This window comes from Astatotilapia calliptera, chromosome 1 (assembly GCF_964374335.1).
Source record: "Astatotilapia calliptera chromosome 1, fAstCal68.1, whole genome shotgun sequence".
NCBI lineage: Eukaryota > Metazoa > Chordata > Actinopteri > Cichliformes > Cichlidae > Astatotilapia > Astatotilapia calliptera.
Genome location: NC_137422.1, coordinates 8,380,127 through 8,397,555, shown reverse-complemented (window position 1 = coordinate 8,397,555; position 17,429 = coordinate 8,380,127).

Here is a 17,429-nt window from a genome sequence, read left to right as displayed (position 1 = left end):
TTCAAAAACGGTGCAGATCCTTTTAGATATTTGCAGGAGAAGTTATTTTTTTTAGTGGAACCAGCAGTTTGTACCCTGCTGTATAGCCTGCAATATAAAATTTAGTTAAGTAAATTCTGCAACCATTTCCAATAAATGTCATGCATATCAGCTTGGAGAGATTTTAAACAATTCCAGGTCTTAGCAGGCAACTCACAACTCTCCAACATTGGTGGGTATTCTCAAAATGAACTGCTAGAGTCTGGCCGGTCCACATTATGGGTGGTAACGCAGGTGTTCCAAAGCATTAACTTTACTCTTTTTTAACTACTGACTGGTGTGACAACTTGTGGTCTAGTGGAAAACACATTTGCTTGGCAAGCGAAAGGTTGCTGGTTTGTTTCCAGCTGGAGATGCAAGTCCCCTTTGGGGAAGTGTCAGGAAGGGCATCCAGTGTAAAACCATGCTAAATTAAACACGTAGAGCTATGTGTTGAAAGTGGAAAGCAGCTTTTTTTTTATGTTTTTTTTTTTTTTTTTTTTGGTATAACAACTTGTGGCTGGGGATTTTTGTTTTGTATTAGATTTGTTTTTGTATTTCTGAATGAAAAATGAACGATCATGACTGAAAACCCTAAAATGTTTCTGCTGGCACACAGCAGGTGATATAAACATCTGTTCAAGAAAATGACACAAGCACAAGGAGTCCTCATTTGCACTGACACCAGAAGCTAAATCCAAGTTTTATTAGTCAGTTTGTGCTGTTAAATCCACAGACAGCTTTTATGTCTCATGTTTTGACTGTCTTTTTCAGCAGATTAAATCTTCTTGTATGTGATAACCCTGGCAGACATGAAAAGAAATATAGTGTATATTGTGTAATGAAGAACTAAGCTCCTGATGAGCCACGTTTGTTGAACGACTGCCTGAATATTACAGCCCAGGGAATAAAGCCATGCAGCAGTGTCCCGCTGTGCCTGCTGAAAGCCCATCATTACCCATTAATCACAGAGTTAAAGTACTCCCTATGCAATGCCCAAATCTGTAGCTCTATACCAGACTGGCGGATGTGCCTTCATGAGTGCCACTGCTCTGCATGCCGGGCTTGGCACCCTGATTTCTTTCCCATGCTTGACAGCCTTCATCTAGGACTCAATCAGTCAGGGGCAACCTTGGCTATTTAAAAATACTTGTGTTTTGTACTTGTGCTGTAATTTGGAAGAGGAAACAAATATATACACCAGTGGCAAAACTTCACTACAAGAACTATAAAAGGCCAGAGGTGACTTCGAATTAGCTAAAATGAGAGAGGTGCTTAGTTTTCTTTTTGTCCTTTCCTATTTTCTCTTGCTGTGCTAGCGTTAACACAAAAGAGAGCACATCAACTCAAACACGATTTCAGATATCCTTGGTCCAATTAGAAACCTGTCTAATGACTTGGGCAACACCCAAAGTTTCAGTGTGTTATATGTAGCCAGAAGACAATGGATAACTCTAATCAAGGCCAAGAATTCCTGTTCCATTCATTTAGAGTCACACCATGAGCTGATTAGCTAACAAAAAGCTAAGTTGTTGTAGACCAGCGGTCCCCAACCCCCGGGCCTCGGACCGGTACCGGTCAGTGAGTCGTTTGGTACCGGGCCGCGAGAGTTGAGGCTCAGGTGTGAAATGTATAGTTTTCAGGGTTTTTATCTGTTTTCAGCGTTATTTTGTTATCGTTTTTATCGTTTACTCGGTTTTCCTGGGTCTTTTCATGTGTGTTATGAATAAATTTTCTTTTTTTCGGTACCGGTACTGGTTTTATTTTGTTGTATTTATCCGCGACACCTTAAAGGCCGATCCATGAAAATATTGTCGGGCATAAACCGGTCCGTGGCGCAAAAAAGGTTGGGGACCTCTGTTGTAGACAATAGCTTGCGCTTTTGAAATGATATTTCACCAAGAGGTTTTGCTCTCTACATTGACTACCTTGTATAACAGTCAGCTGAAATTGCCTGGACTACAGATGGACCACATGCAAAAAAAGAATGCTTTCAAGTGTCTCTTTACTACATATATATGCTTGCATAGTTTACCCTTGGTGGGCCATTGTTATGCTTGCACTGGTTATTGCACAAACTATAATGTAAACAGTGCCATAAGTTTTTATTGTTCATACTTTTATACGTGAGATGTGCATTATACACTTAAATAATTGATGTTGCTGCTGAAAGGAAAATATATATATTTCTTTTCAACTACAACAGCAGAGGTTACAGAGGTGAAGTAGTCAAACAGACAAGTTTTGCAGAAAATCTCTTGCTTTCCAGTTGTTGCATCAATCTCCCTCCACGAGTCTGGGCCTTCTGGGAAACTCTCCCATATTTAGAGATGCATGCAGACGCTGACCTGCTCAAAGACTTGCACCTCGAGCTCATTCATTTTGCATATGAGCCAAAGCTGGGAGTTAAGAAACTGGTCAAAATAACACCAAAGTGTAACATGCTGGCATAAACTAATCACAGTGTTAACTTCTACTGTGGCCTTCTATCTATCTTAAAAGACTCAGTTATTAATGAGGGAGAACACATGGTAAAGGTTTCAGGGTGATCCAGATTAGTGTAGACCTGACCTCTGCTTTATCACAGTTCAGGTCTTATTTTCTGCCCTGTGAAAGGAAAGGGATTGACAGTTCATGACCTGGTTTCTACAGTATTTGTACCTTTTCAGGTGGTAGAGTTTTGTCTCTTATGTGGCTTTAACAGGCCTTGTTAACGGCAGACAGGTTAGAAACAGTGAGAAGGTTATGAGTTGGCGATATCAGGTGATATTTTAAACCCATGTCAGCTCCAGAGGGACACCTTAATGGCACTCAGGGGAATCAATGCTTTAACGTCATTTTTGTTGGCCAGAGTGAGAGACTAGTAGACTGTCACTTCTCCAAGAACGTGATTTGTTTCTCACAGGTCTTTAAAAAAGAAAGACAAATTTAGCTTCTAAACCGCTAAGTTGTATATTCTATTTAATATGACAGCAAATGAGCTGCAGTTGTTAAAAAAAATAATTCTTTTTTATGGCACACAAGTACTTCTTTAGCACCACAGTTTTAAAAACATGTGTCTTCATTCAATAACAGAGCAGGAAATGTTGGAAATTGCTATTTTTCCCTCCACGCTAACCTGCTTAAGGAACAAATTGCTAACACTGGCTTCTGTATTGTTCACAAAATCTGTGGCTGGAAGGCAATTATGGGGTCACACAGAAACTGTCAGTAGTGGACGTGATGGACAATTGTCCCTGCAAGTTTTTGTGGTTTGATTTCTTTGACAAATATAGCAACACTTATCCCAAGCATGACCCACTTTTGCACTCAACTTTCTTCAGAAAGCGGTAAACACATTGCTACAATGAAACATACACACAAACAAACACACACAGTGCCTCTCTTGCAGAGGGCAACAACAACGTGATTGGAATGATAACTTACTGCTGTGTCATTGAGATCAGATCTCTCAAAAATGTAACAGAAGTCAGACAAACTGCAGACAAACATCCTCTAATAGCAGTGAAAAGGTATGCTCAAAGACGTGACAAACACTCTTCTAAACACTATTCTTTTTCATTGTGCAAACAAATACTAACAATATGTTACTCCTACCTGCAAATATTTCCATTAAACTGTATGGCTTTTCTTTTTCCCAAGGTCTGGCACCATTCATCATTTTGACTTCATACTCACTAGAAGTGCTGTCACTATGCTGAAAGTGGCCATCAGTGGAGATGTCTTACAGTATGATCTAGGACCATTTCTTTCACCGTATTCAAAATGTACTGCGTGACAATCACTTAATAATCTTGGACAAATGTAAATTAAGATGATTCTTCAGCTAAATATTATTGTTTCCGTTCAGTTCCTATAGCCATTACGATGTGTCATCAGGCAGCCGTGATTTTTTTGGTACAAAGTTTGGTGCATGGTCACCAAGGAGATTGACCCTGAGCTTTGATGCTGTGGAGAAGGACAGAGACTGACCGATGTTGTTAGGATTCTTCATCTGAACCAAGGTTATTGTAGTTAACTAAAACTAAATTAAAAACAAAAATTATATGAAAAAAACATTGTAGTTAAATAAAATAAAAATATAAAGTAGACTTTTGAAAAAAATCAAACTAACAATTTTACATGTTTCCAAATGTAATGTTTCCATAAATGTAACCATTTTTAAAGATTAAAAGTCAAAATGAAACAAGAAAACACAAACTGGAAACTAATTGAAACTAAACCAAATTAAATAATAATCATTTTATATCTGTGTCCTGATTGAGGGCGTTGGGCTAAAGGTCAGTAAAAGTCTAATTAAACTAAGACAGATTAACCCTCTGACGGTTTTAGTGTTTTTGATGGAATTTGTTGACAGCAAGAAAGCTGTCAAATAATTTTGACATTATTTGCTTTTTCAATTTTTATCATGACATAAAATGTTGATTTGTTTGGTTTGGTTTGGTTTTTTCAAATGTATGATATGTAGTAGAAGAATTCTGGATGTGATTTTTCCCATTTCACCTTGTTCATGTTGCCCACAGACACATACACTGAAATTCATCTCCCAAAAACTCAGTAGCACTGAAATGTTTCCTTTTTGTCCTTTTCAGTAACTTGAAGAAACTCTATTTCAGTGTCAGGGCACTAATTTTATTCTTTTTTAACTTTTCACTGTGATGAATAATACAGTCCAAGCAAGTGGAGATTCTGATGAGACATCGGCTTTATTGCTTGATCCCTGAACTGTTATTTAGATTGCTGCCTCCTGGCTGGTATGCATTTACTTAGTTTGCCAGATACTCTCAGGAAAATGCGGCACTATTGTATGGATCCTCTGAAAGATGTGTCTGTTTTAAGGCAGTGAATGAGTTGAAAGCTTTTGATTTTCTCTTGAAACACGACAGCTCACTTTTTGCTTTGTCGCTTGCTACGTCCTGTAAATGTCATTAAAGCCTGTGGTCATAATGAAACTATAATCTGCACAAATTAGTTTGAAAATAGAAAAAAAAAGGATGTGCTTTCATCTGGCATAATTACAGTTTCAGCTCGTACGGGGTATGAAATGAGATTGAACATTTAGGTAAATACCCTTTTTACTGCCTCTCACGATACGACTTGTACATCTCTGGTGTCTTTACAGACTCACAAACTCCTCCAGAAATCATCCAAAGTTGCCTCTGCCAGATATCATCTAAACTTTTTAAGACTCTGGAAGCCATCTGTTCCATAGATTCCTGCAGCGTTAGCGTTCACATCAGAGTTATATCCTCCACATTAACATTTAAAGCCAATCTTGTGCATTGTCTGTTCAACAACACGTATAATGGAAACAGAGGAAACAAGGAATTGAAGTTGCTGTTTGAAATACTACAAGGACTGAAAACCTTTTAAATGTTAAATACTTCAATAGCCAAAGCACAGTGCATTAATAAACCATTAACTGGATAATGCTGTTCTGATGCATTAACTTGCTTCCTAAATTTGCACAGTTAATCAGCTGCTGCAAATCATGAATTCTGGAATGCAAGGACTCATCTTCACACATTATAGCTAGCTAACACCAGTGTGGAAGATGGCAGCATGTTCAGTGTGTGATATTTGTCATCTCTGGCACCATGGCCCACTGAACCAACTCATTAAACACCCCCCACCCCACCGAATTTAATGCCGTTTGAAACATTTAATTCCAACTTGATATTCTTTCTTTCAAAATTTGAAATAATTTTATAACTTCATAACATGCAATCTACAGAAATGGAGCTTTGATTATTAGCTGTTGAGAGCAGAGCTATTAAAGCTGATTGACCCTTGAATGTGTTTCTCTGGTTGCAGTTATTATTACGGTACAAATGGAGGAGTGTCTTACAGTAAATACAGAGTGTGGACATTTCATTTCCATACACCCAAATTAGCTACTTAGAGGCAGCGGGGTGCCGTATGCTAAAATAGCGCTCAGCAGATCTGCTGAGGAGCATTAAGGGCCATATGGACCATGCAATTTAGAGACTTCACACCCTGCACAGGCTGCTGAGGTGTGGAAAGGACCATATCGCATACAGATAGCAAACCTTATAGACAGCAGTGTTGGGGGAGTCTGGCTTTATAACCTTCAAATATTGTCACTAATGATGTTAAATAATTACAAGCTTGATCAGGAAGAGGATGGGTGTCAATTCAAGAGCTCTGTATTAATTTTTCATAGTATCCAAAAGGTTGATTATGATGTTTTGTTTGAGCCGGCCCAGTAAATTAAACTATGAAACGTCTCGATGCATGCGCAAACAGGTTCACTCTGTTCATCTGGGCACGCTGAAAACGTTATGTCCAGATCAACAGAATCAAACTTTTTGGATTTACTTACCTGGAAGATCAGCGCAGACTGTTTATTCAGAGCACAAATAAATTGTTTTCTAAGTTTTGTTTTCCAACCACAGTTCAAGTCTGAGATTTCAGAATTTGTTGTTTACAACACAGAGACCAAAAGAATGACTCTTGCTGAGTTTTCTTTACAGAGTGTTATACCATCATGTGATCTGTAGTACTGATTGCTGCAATATGAAGGATGAAGAGTTAAAATCAATGCAGATAGACAATCTAGAGTTTGTCAAGCTCCTCAAGCTTCTAGTGATGACCTGCCTGTTGCTTTTCCTGTTTTCTCCACTCCCTTTGTCTCTTGTCTCTGTGAGGATTTGTCTGTGAGGATTCCTGGGCATGTCTGTCCTCCACCTGGATCCTCAGCTGGCACACCTGATCTGCGTCAACCTCTCTGCTGGATTGTTCTGTCACCAGTCGTGGCAGCGTGGCAAGCTCCTCACGTTTGCTTGTCCTTATGTTAACCAAGCCTCATTTACTGTGCTGCAGATCCTCCTGGTGTGCCAAACAGTTTTGTGTAAAATCCTGGCAAGTCAGTCTCTCTCTGTTCTGACAATGACCCACAACTGCCAGACCAGCCTTTCCAGCTAAACTGGGCAGCAGCTTTGCTCATGCCATCTCATCATCCATGCAGCATCTCATTGACATAAACAATGGAAAGAGTGAGGAATCCAAGATATATCAGCTGTGAGTGGGCACAAAAAAGACCTACCATGCATTAGTTTAGTTAAGAGCAGAGTCAAATGTAGGATACGGAGGCAAACAAATAAGTAAATAACAAAAATTAGCTTGTGCTGGACACTGCAAAAATAAAAAGTTTAAAAGAGTAAATCTAAACAGTAATTCAACATCAAAGTGCAAACTGGCAAAGCTGAGGACAGGAATGCATGTACATATATACACAGGGGTGACAGGTGGAAGGGAAACAGGTGAAGATAATCCAACATGGCTGTCGGTGAAAAGCTAAAGGCAGACACTCAGAAAGGAGGGAAAGCAACAAAAGCAGGAAGCAAAAAGTGGGCAGGCTACAAGAGAGAATCTTCAAAATTAAAACAGGATATAATGAAAAGGATGTAATTAACAGGACAATTATAATGGCCACAAAAACAGTAAAAACACAGGACTGTAGTGTTTCCCACATGTGGACATGGTCAAAGACTAAAAACTTTTCAAATGCAGATCTTCATTGAACTGTTCTTTTAGTTGGAGACTGAACTTAATCCCTGTCTAGGAAACTGGCTGAAAATATCTTAGTAAGGTATTGGGCAACTGCCAGAAAGGCTTCAACGTGCATTGATTTTCCATATTTCTTAACTCTGCTGAATGATGGTGGTGTAGAGTGGTGTCTAAAGTGTTGGTGAAAAATCTCCTGATGGTTTTCAGCTGGTATCCAATTTAGGGGAAATAGAGCACTTTAGCGTTCTAATAGTGCGATTGCATCGTAAATGGTAAATGGACTGATTCTTATATAACGCTTTTGTACTCTCTTGGAGCACTCAAAGCACTTTATACAACATGCTTCATTCACTTTGTATCTACCAGTTACACAAATTCCTACTCCGATGGATCCATCGGAGAGTATTTGGCATGCAGACTGGAGCAGCCAGGGATCTACCAACCTTCTGATGAGTAGATACTTCTTGAACTACAGCCACCCCACCTCATAGAATATGACTACAGCTATCATTAAATCATTCAACCAATTCAGTTTTATTTATAAAGCGCCAAATCACAACAACAATCATTGCTGGAAAAGGAGCTACATATTGAAAGGTAAAGACGACACAGTAATACAGAGAAACCCCAAAAATCACGCTACCACCTATGAGTAAGTACTTTGTGAAAGTGGGAAGGAAAAACTCCCTTTTAACAGGAAGTAGCCTCCAACAAAACCAGGCTTAGAGAGGGAGAGCCATCTGCTTCAAACATTAACGGGTGAGGGGGAAAAAATCAGTGATTACCTGTACTATTTGTAGTCACTATTATTTTAAGAGAGACTATATAAGAGAGACTCCTCCCATATCACGATAGAAGTATTTCAGCACTGGATAAAGATGAATTACTCAGAAACACACTATAGTGACCTGCAATAACTCTTCTTCCCTCTCTAGGTGCTAAAGGGACAGTTTATTGATTTATTTTAGTAGAATTTGGGAGACTTAAAAAAAGTCAGTCTCTGTCCAGAGTATTTTCAAAGCAAGGCATTCATATCTGAACCATCTGAATAGAATTGAATGCAGCAGCCACTGTACAGAGCCAGGCTGACAGGAATGCTTTTTTGATATTCTGAGGGGTACCACCAATTCAGTGTTGACACATCTTTTTTTCTCCCAGTGTAGCTTCTGGCAGTGTGAGTGGTCTTGACTACCAATGTGCACATAAATGACATGGACGGGACTTCCTGAATAATTGTGCCTCAGATCAACTTCTCTCCTCAGTGAAGTTCCGTTGTGAGGCAATGAATATGCTATAAGCCCTGTTCTATTGAATTCAAACCTTTGTAAACGTTACACTTCTTATTTTAAGTGACCATTACTTAAGTCTTTCAGTAACGAAAACAAATTACAACCTAAGTGACACTGAATGCACGGATAATACAGCAATCCTAGGATAAGCAGTAAGTGCTTTTTTCCCCGGTAGAATGACATGCTTTTATATTATTCGGACAAAAGGGCCTTGCATAAAGCAGCAAGTGGCAGAGACCTCTGTTAGAGTGGAAGATTAATGGATGATTCAGGTAGATAGTCCCTGGGGCTAGAGGGCCACTCTGAAACTAAATGACCTCAGATGGCACAATGAAGCCAGACTGCTTTTTCATATAAGCAGCCATACTGAGATAAATTGCTTTCCCCCTCTTCATCTAATTATAAGTTCTTCTGGAATTAGTGCAAGTTCCTGGGTTTGAAAAATATCCAGAGGAAAAGAAGGAAAAAATATCAAACTCTATTTCCCTAGGACTTTGTATAATAATACATATTATTTCAAGAAATTTGATGTAATCTCTATCTTTGAAATAGGCAGGTTAGATTTCCAGTAATCTCCTAACTTAAATGGCTTTTCTTTGCTGACCTGTGTTTTCTTTTTTTTTTAAAGTTCCCTCAACACAGCAATTTTTTTGACAATAGATGAAGGGATGTGGCTCACAAAGGACTGACAGGAACATTTCTGGCACAGAGACACACGCACACCTATTCCCTTTGAAACACTTAGTTTGTCCCACATTTTGCCAACACTTCCAGTTGACAGTTTTGTTATTAAAAATTAGGAAGCTATAGGAAATAAATGATGTGATTCACCCAGCTCTACATGTAGGAGAAATTTAGCGACACTGCAACTATGCACTGACTTAAAAAAAAAAAAAGAATACATGTTCATAAAAATACAGAGCCTTATCACACGTGCCTCGAGTAAGAAAATACATGTTTGGAAATGTTGTTTAATGTAACTGAGAAAAGAACTCCATCAGCTTATAATGCTTTTAGCTGATGGAGGTTTGATTATGTGCAAAGTCAATTATTCTGTACTGGCAATGTTAATTATAAAAGAAAGTGTTCACTGCAGTTTCACTCCACTTGCTATTATCGTAGTAATTGCATTGATTGTATTTCTGACTAAATATAGACGGGCTCAGTGCTTTGCTAGCAGAAAAAAGATCTTCCTAATATCTGTTGCTCATTTTGTTTTTCCTCATTTAATAAAACTGGAAATAATGAACCTTTTTGGCAATCTGCACTTATCCATGTAGTATACCAACAAAGATCTTTCTTAACACTTTGCTACCCCTCTTCCAGCTTTATGAGAGGTACTTCATTACACATACACTCAGCTGCTTTGCATCATCCATCCAGACATTGTGTATATAATCAAATCAAACTGTTTATTGTCTTGTAATTTATTCTAGCAAACTATAGTCTGGTTGAAAATAGGAAGTTTGTGAGAAACTACACTCAAAAGAATGATTCTTCACCCAAAACAAACATTATGCAATGATTTTGAGTAAAAATCAAAAGTTGTTTTATTCAAATACTTAATCTTTAAGGAAAATGTGCATGGCATGAACTGAATGTGTATCAATAAACAAAATTTTGTCTTTACCAGATTCCACTGAATGTAACATCTTACATGTAACAAATTCTAAGAAAAAGTTAAAGGTAATAAGATTTGTTAAAGTCAGCATTTTGGGTAGAAACTTTTTTGTATGTAAGTGTAAGCTACCAAAGTTCACCTGTCATAACACATATGTTTACTTTTCATGTCTGATCTGCAAATATCCATTAAGGTTTTTTTTGTTTTTTTTTGGTTTTTTTTAGCATTTTACTACTTAGAACTTGTGAAACTACTGAGGTTTTTTGTATCTTCAAGTTTAAGCTTGCAAGCTTTGGCTTACTTCTTGGACATCAGTATATACGTTGACTTCATGCAATGTCCTTTTCACCGCATCACTAGCTTTTTAATATCTGTTTGTACAATAACATAAAAAACAATCAGTGAAGGGAGATCAACCCCACACAATTTGGTAATCGTTCCGCCTGTCTGCCTGTTTGTCTGTTAGCAGTCTAGTGTTCGCAGTTTTCAAGATATCATTTTCAAACTTTGTGTCTGTAGATACCAATAACAGCTCGAGCTGACTTCATTTTGAAAAAAATTGGTTCTTGGTCAAGGTCACACAAATGTGAAAATCATTCTAGGCAGTGGAGGACATGAGTACCTAAGTTGGCTAAGCATTTGTCCTTGACTTTCCTTATTAGCATCCAAGGTCAAAGCTGACCTTAAAAAAATGTTTTCAAGAGTAATATATTATATGAAATGACAACACAATTTTCATTACTCTGTTTTTACCGTACAATGTCACTAAGATGTCATAATGTTTTGCAAAAATCACACATTGCATGAATATATGTCACGTTTTTCCAGCTTATAGAAGCCAAAGATTTCATCTAATTCTTCTCAAAGGTCAGGGTCGACTGAATTATAAAAAATTATTTAAAAAAATTGGTTTCCAGTGGCTTATCTCCATACTTTAAAGCAAATGTTACTCACTGGGAGACATTTGCACTTTTGTTGCTTGAGTTCTTTAAAACCTTTTCTCAATACAACATTATAAGAATTCACAATGACACAAAAAGATTACTATGCTAGATCATTTCAGTATTAACAATGCAGACATCAGCATAACACATCAATGTTTTAGTATACTCCTTGACCTTCGGGAGCAGTTGTGCTCTCTGAGTGTTTTTGCCTTTTGTTTTTTTGAGGATGGCGACCACCTCCTGATGCGACTCTTTCATTCCTAAAATATGTATAGATTACCTATAAAAAAAAATCTAAATCATATTAAGTTGAGCAACAAGAATGACTGCTTTCAGATGCTTTTTCACACACACACACACACACACACACACACACACACACACACACACACACACACACACACACACACATATATATATATATATATATATATATATATATATATATATATGTATGTATACACATATATACATATGAATATACATATACATATATGAATATACATATATATATTGCTACTGATGAATTTTAAATTAAACTCAGATTGGTAATCTTCTTTTATCTTAGAGTTTATACTTTGCTTATTAATGCATAGAGCTGCCCGACTATAGTGACCTAGGTTAATTAGGGAGAGATAACTGCAAAAATGATGTTGCTTTACTTAAGTAATTGCTGAGTCAGTTCTGAAAAAAATGCCTGAAAAAATAAAATGCTTTTGGTGATGATAATAATGTATTACTGTGTAACATCAAGAAGAACAGAGCAGCAAGACCTCTTACCTTTAGCTAATTATAACCTAGATACACTTCCATTTCCTCATCAGGAAAACAGATTAAAATAATCATGACACTTTGGCATAAAAAAGGGTTAAAAACAAGATGTACAATGCTTTATAATATTCATTTAACCTATTTTATTATGTTAAATCAATCAGTGGCTGGCATTACTGGTCACAGTAACTGAGTGTGATGTTTACATCCTCTCCTCATTGCCTGTGTTGGTTTTCTATGGGAGCTCTGGTTTCCCCTGCTATCGTCAAACATTTATATATAAAAACAGTTTTAGGGACCGTTGGGAGCTGAAGCTTCTCATAGTGTGGGAAGCAAGGTGCATCCTGGACAGAGAGACAGACGACCATTCTCACTTGCATTCACATCTGGCACTTTTAACAAAACTGATCCAGTGATCTAGGGCTGCACCCAAATTTAATGGTTACTTTCCATTTTATCCACTGAGTTTCATGAATTTTGCACAGAGAGGCGTTATTCTGAAAAAAAAAAAACATGACAAAAAGACACAGAAAACTTTCCTAACTTTAAATAAATAAAAGGTTTCCATGCCTGAGAATTCTTGTTGCTTGCACTGTTAGGGTCAGACTCAGCTAATTCTACCTTAACTTATAGTTTAAATGTACCAAATTATATGTCCGCCCATTCTGTCTGTTTAATGGTTAAACTATTAAACAGACAGAATCACTGTCAGTGATTGTCAGTAACAGTGTTGGGGAGTAACAGAATACATGTACTGCCGTTACGTATTTAAAATACAAAATATGAGTAACTGTATTCCGTTACAGTTACCGTTTAAAAAGGTGGTATTCACACCACTTCCCCTGCCGGTGGCGGACTCCCTCAGGTGTCGGTGCGTTGGTGGTTCTTTGTGTCTGGGGGTGGGCGCCCAGGTACACACCGGCTCACTCCTTGGCGGCCGCTTATCGGGGCCTGGAGCCTGGGGCTCGCTCGGGCCCTTTCGGGGGTGGGGTGCCCCCGGCCTCTCGGCCTGGGGCTCGGTCACTCAGGCACAGCTGGCGGCCGGCGGAGCTCACGGGCGCGTCACTGCAACTCCCCCTGGCTTCTGCTCCGCGGCTGCTGAGTGAACCCTCATCTGGGACTCTCCTCAGCTCTTACTGGAACAGTGGCGCAGCTGCCCCTCTGTTGGTCTTCCATGGTTTCTTGTGTTCTGGGGGCCTCTGGATGTCTGGAGTTTTGATCTCCTCCATACCTGCCTCACACCCTGGAGGACGGGGCTGTGGCCCCCCCACACTCCCTAGCAGATCGTTACATGGAAAAACCTTTGGAATACAAGCGCGCTGATCCACACAGGTATGCACACGGGTGTTCACTGCTCGTAGACCCAAATTACACCTTTCTTGGCTGCTACTTCGAAGCACATCTGTCCTGCGTGCTGCACAACAACATTGAATATTTAGTATTTACTGCTGTTTACACTTAGCTAGATTAATGTGATGGTGTTGTGTTTAGTATGTTGCTTTGTTTCTTTTTTTTTTGTCTTTTTTTGCTTGTTTTCTATTCTTCTCTCAACAGGTGATCCAGGAGATTTTTTTTTTCTCCCCCCCTTTCTCACTGTCCCTCTCCCCTTCTGTTTTTCCTTTCCTTCCTCTTTCTTTCTCCCTTTCCTATCTCTCACTCATGTCTGTCCCGTCTGTAACATCTGAAAATAAAATATAATAAATAATAAAAACAAAGATCGACCAAATGGACCAATACGGCAATGCCACGATGATCCATTTGGCAAAGTAAATCCATTGGGTATCCTTGTTGGTCTTCAGACAACAATTCTGATGGCTAAAGAACCAAATGGGACAGGCGGGAAAAAAAAAAAAAGGTGGTATTCAGAATACAGTTACTTTGTTGAAATAAATGGATTACATGGCGGTATTTTCCTGTTTCATATTGTCGCGGGTCAGGACTGTTTGGGTTTTGTTTGACATCTATGTGCTGTTGTTCCAGGCGGCAGCTTACGGTTGCCATGGGCTCTCTCTGCGACTGTGTGTTTCCTGGGTAAGAGAGCGCCTTTTTGTTGTTGTTGTGCTAAGCTAATAGGCAGAATGCTACAGGCTAGTGATGTGTCGGTCACGAACGAATTGGCTCTTAGAGCCGAATCTTTGACATGAACAACGCGAACCGGCTCCTTATCGTGAGCTGTGGGGTTTTTTTTCTTTCTCTCACCCTCTCTCTCACCCTTTTTTTCTGCTTCACTCCGCATGCCAGCCTTGTGCTTTGCTGGGAAGAGGGGGGAGGGGCGGTAGTTACACTCGCAGTAGCACAGAAACAGAGCGGGAGGGGGAGAGAGAGAAAGAAAGCCAGTGACAACAATGTCACATTAGAAAGGAATAGTAATCATATGCATATGCATGCATGCATAATATGCATGTTCTTTTTGTTTTCATATTTAAATTTATATTTAATTGTGTTGTGGTTTGCAGTGTTTTGTGTTGTTACACTTTAAATATGTTTAAAAGGAAAAAGCTGAAAATTTAAATAGTTAAAAGTTGAACTGTGAATAGTTGTTTTTTGTATTATATGATTTATTTATTACATTTCATGTGGAGTGAATAAATAAAAGTATATTTACGGTGGCCCCTAGAGACAAAGCACGTACAAACTTCAAAACGTACAAACCCCGAAGCTCATACAAACTCCAAAACACGTAAAAACTCAGAAGCACGTAAAAACTCCAAACACGTACAAAGCACAACAGAAGTGCTCCAGAATGCTAGGCGCAGTGTTTAGTTTTTGTTAGTTAGCTGCTACACAAGCCAGCAATTACCAACGACTGGATTTGGTGTGTGGTAGTAACAGGTAAATGAACATTTTTTTTAAATTATTTGAATATATATGAGTGCTTGTGTGTGAATACACAAACCATACACATATGCTTTCAATTGTGTAATTTAAGTGATCTAGGTAGCTCTGTTTTGGAAGTTCAGTTAACGCTAGAAATTTGTTTTGGAGTTTGTACGTGTTATGTCTCTAGGGGCCACCGCATATATTTATATATATAAATATATAAATAAAACCACATTTTTTACATTAGTAATTTTGTGCATAATTTTATATTATTGTTAATAATAAATTAATTAAAGCAACAAAACAGCCTGAAGAGCCGGTTCGGAGCCAAAAGAGCCGGCTCGTTTTAGTGAGTCGAGCCGAAAGAGCCGGTTCTCTAAAAAGGCCCGGAAATCCCATCACTACTACAGACATAGCCCTAAAGAATGTAGCCTCATGGGCAGTGCAGTCCGTGCTGCAGGGAGAATGGATTTATTGATATTTTATTTTTCAACATTATGTTAGTGCAATGATTATCCTGATCCAGTGTACACACAGCCTACTGACAAGTATGGACACAATCATTTATATGTTGTAGCCATTTACTGTCACCAGGGGGAGTGTCACAAACAACTGATCTATGGGCTACTCTTGCTTGTGCTATTGATGATTGTAGACTGAAATAATAACACGCAGCAAGCTAAAGTAAAGCCGAATGTTAAACAAATTTTTAAAAAGTGTCCACAGCCACCATCTGAGCTCCTCATGCTGAACTTTTGATCTTTGATATTTTTCCATGTTTCTCCCATTTGTAGTGAAAGCTGCTGTCGCTCCCTGCCCTGTCCAACCAATCATCTTTCAGTGTGCTTTTCTGTAGTCTCTGCAGAGTCAAATACATATGCGAACAGACAAACACTGTACTATGAATTTAGCATTAGTCATTAGCTGCAGAACAGCACATCCATCATAACTGCTGAGCCCCCATGTTTAAATAACTTACATGAATACTGCAAAATTCATGTAGTAGGCTTGACTACAACAGAGTTATAAGAGTTTATGAACTTGGAAAAACTGGTCAGGTAAATATTTTACTAGAACAGCAGGAGTAGAAGAGAAGTGTAGCATGATGAAGGCAACAAAACATTATACACTTGGGTTCTTCTCCTGTCAAGGGGCAACCTGAGGTGATAGACTGATGAAAATCTGTGACCAAAAGGCAAAGCAGCAACTAAATGACCAGTTGTTCCCAGCAGTATTGTGTTGCTGTAATATTGCACAGACTCAAAAAACAACTATTTAAATGAACATAAAAAAATCATGGAAATAATTTCCGTGTGATTAAATTGCTTTATTTTAGCATTATGCAATTCTGTTATTCCAAGTTAATGTACTCAAGTTGGACTAACTTGATTAATGAATCAAGTTATTTACTGCATTTGAATCCAATATAATTTACAGTTTTTCTCAAATGCTAAAACACATGTCACAAACGTTACCACCAGGTCCCCCAATGTCCAAACACAACACCCTTCTCTAAAGCTACATAAACACAACCACACCTTCCCACTGCAAAACTCAAACTCCCACACCAAGAGAGCAGCTCGAAGCTGTCAAAACTGTAAACACTATACACAGCATTACACACTACAGCAAAACAATTGAAAACACAATGCTCAATTTGTGAGAAGGTTCTTTGGTTCATAACTGCCAATGCAAATTTTTATAAACTGTACAGTAACGGATCGTCATAGAACCCTGCAGAGGATTAGGCATTTAGATTTGTGAGTTTCACATGAAGACTAAATCTATAAAAACATCCTGCATGTACGTACACTACTGTAACACAACTCAATGCAAAAACAGAATCTATCGCACACAACAGTACTCTCGGAAACATGATCAGGGTGTGAAGTCTTTTTTATTGTCTACACGGTCTTTTTACAGTATTACACACAGTCACTGTGTGGCATCATGTCGCCGAGCTGCATTGGGCCACATCACCTCATCCACATCACAGGCTATATTGTCCCTTGCTAGGCACCGCGGGAAAAACCCCCTGGAATGGCGAATCCATCCCTGGAAGGCCTCCACTGGGATGTCAGCACAGGCCAGCTCCATTGCCCGTACGAGGTTCTCTCTTGTGTATGGCTGTCTGTCATACACCTTCCATCTCCATGATGAGAAGAACTCCTCTATAGGGTTCAGGAAAGGGGAGTAGGGTGGCAGACAGACGTTTAAAAAGTGGTCACTGTTGGTGGTGAACCACTCTCTGATTTGGTGTGTTTTGTGGAAGCGGACGTTGTCCCAAATGATCACATACATGTGATGTGCTAGCCTAGGATGGTGTTGTTGATGGTCCAGGAGGATGTCTTTTAGCTCCTCTAGGAAGGTGAGGAGACGTTGGGTGTTGTAAGACCCAAGGACAGCATGCCGGTGGACAAGCCCCTCCATACCCAT